Consider the following 2,592-nt stretch of genomic DNA (forward strand, 5'->3'; position numbering starts at 1 on the left):
TCTATTTATGTGCCAGGCTCTGAGCTAGGTTCTGGGATACACTGACAATAAGAGAAAACACACTCCCTGCTCCCCAGGGACTTTTTATGAAGTGGAAAAATCCAGACATGTAAATAGGCATGTTCAATGTGATAAGCATGAGGATAAAAGTTAGACCAGAGTGCTCTGGGACCACAGAAGACAGGTAGCCAACCCAAACTGGGAAATCAGGAATGGCCATGAGGTTAAGGTGAGGAGGCTCTGTAAGATAATTAGTAAGGGATTACTAAGTAAAGGATTATAAGGAAGGGTACCTTGGCAGAGGGAAGTGTGCTGCCCAGCCACAGAAAAGTGCATGGCGCTTTTGCATAATGAAAAACTGCTAGAGACTGCAGTACAACAGTGCTGGTGTGAGAGAAGATTGAAGATTGAAAATTGAAGAAGGTTGAATCATATAAATTAGGCTGAGCTGTTTAAACTCTATCCTGTAGGTTATGGCAAGTCATTTATGCATTGTATGGTTTAGTATGATACATTAGCATTTGCATTTTACAAAGACCACTCTTGCAAAAGTTTGGCAAATGATTTAGAGTGGATAAGGTATGATGATAGATATGCCAGTTATGAGACAGTTTACTGTAACAGAGGTTATACATAATTATACAGTAATATAGGTAATGGTGGTGAGTATGTAGACAGAATGGATTTTGGATATATCATAAATATGCAATTATCTGGTCTTAGTGACGGATTGGATTTGAGAATTTAAACAAAGGAAGGAATCTGGGATGGCTGAGGATGGGGGGTAATGTTGACTTTCACAAAAATAGGCAATATATGGAATGGAGGGGAAAAGGTGGAAGAAGTAGGGATAGTGAGAAATGAATAAAACTCTAGGCATATTATACATGAGCAGCCTGTGAGGCAACCAGATGAAATATATAGGGAGAGGTCTGGAGTAACATATTTAAGAATCATCAGTGGCTGATGGAGCAGAGCTAGTGGAGCTGGGATGATGCTGTTGGAGAGCGAGCAGTTCCTGAAGGAGCTGACCAGGCTCTTCCAGAAATGCTGGTTGTCAGGTAGTGTGTATATAACCCTGAAGAAGTATGAGTGGTGAAGTAAACCCATTCCAAGGAAAGGTTCTGTGGAGGGCTTTGAGCCCCCAGACAACAAGTACTGTGGTGAGATCCAACAAAGTGAATGAGTTTCAGATGGCTTATTAAAACCTATTGAGAGCTAACATGGATGGGCTGAAGAAGGACAAAAAGAACAAGAGTGAGAAGACCAACGCAACACAGTGAATGGCACCAGATTCCCTGCTTTTACCAACTAAGCACTGAATTGCTATTTCTCCTTTGGTTTTTACTTTCGACCACAAAGCTAGGTTTCTGGTTCCTTTACAATAACTATTTTCATGTGAAATTAGGGTCATTTTGGATAGAAGAAGGGATGTAATGTTTTCAGGATAGTTTTCAGAAGCCAGTTTATTTTAGATCTGGCTAATTGGTCTGTGTTGTGTAGTTGCATATTCCTAGATTATAATTTAAAGATTGTAGCCATCTGTGTGAAGAGCAATGTATCATTAAATCTATTTATCAGCAGAAAAAAAATATCGAAACATCAGTATATAACCATGAGGTAAATGAATCCACAAAAATTGATGGATTAGCCTAGGATGGGTATAGAGTGAAAAGAGGAGAGGTTCAAGGACACAACACCAGAAGGCAGTAATTTTCAGGGATGGACAAAGGCTACAAAGGAGACCAAGAGACTGAACAGGCACAATCAGAGGAGAAGAGAAACATGAGGAAAGAATAGTCTGAGGAAATTTCCCCTTGGGAAATTAAGGATTTGAGCGTAACCAAGGAAATAGTTCATTTCCACTGTGGAACAAAAGGCGGGTCTGTGAATAACTCTTTGTGAGGAAGAAGCTGTCCTTGGGGATTATGTAACTGAAGGATAAATGTATGTGTTTGTATAACACTATGATTGTTGAATAAACCATGTTTTCAACTGCTGTACATTTTATAAAACTTACAGATCAGGTACATTATATGGTTTGATTTCCTTTTAGTTTTTTTTTCCTGTTTTAAACCATACACTAGTATGAGGTTTTTGTTTCTTTGTTTGTTTGTCTTGTTAATTTGTTGCTTTCAGTTTCCTATCCCACATGTGACTGAAGTCATATCATTCTTGACTTTTCCTGTCTGACTTATTTTGCTTAGCATGATAATCTCTAGATCCATCCATGTTATAACAAATCATAGCATTTCATCTTTTCTTTTTTTAAATAATTTATTTTGAATTTCAAACTTACAGAAAAGTTGCAAGAATAGTCAAAGGATTCTTACATATCCTTCACCTAGATTAATCAATTTTTAACATAGAGCCTCATTTGCATTATGATTCTCTTTCTGAATTACGTTTTCTGAATTATTTGGAAACAAGTTACAGATACTCATTCATGGAAAAAAACACACAGCAAAGTAGGACTAGAGGGAAACTCCTTCAGTTTGATAAATAACACCCTACAGCTAACACAATATTTAATAGTGAGAAAGTAGACACTTTCCTTCCAAGATCAGGAGCAAAGTAGCACTGTCTTTTCTC

General features: G+C 37.7%; 1 pseudogene; it reads left to right on the forward strand.

The window, feature by feature from the left end:
• Window positions 1-991: 991 nt before the first annotated feature.
• LOC148754591 (signal recognition particle 14 kDa protein pseudogene) lies at window positions 992-1,283 on the forward strand (annotated as a pseudogene).
• The last annotated feature ends 1,309 nt before the right edge of the window (window positions 1,284-2,592 follow it).

Source organism: Rhinolophus sinicus, chromosome 18 (genome assembly GCF_057876585.1).
Source record: "Rhinolophus sinicus isolate RSI-liver-muscle chromosome 18, RSI-T2T, whole genome shotgun sequence".
In the NCBI taxonomy this organism is placed as follows: domain Eukaryota; kingdom Metazoa; phylum Chordata; class Mammalia; order Chiroptera; family Rhinolophidae; genus Rhinolophus; species Rhinolophus sinicus.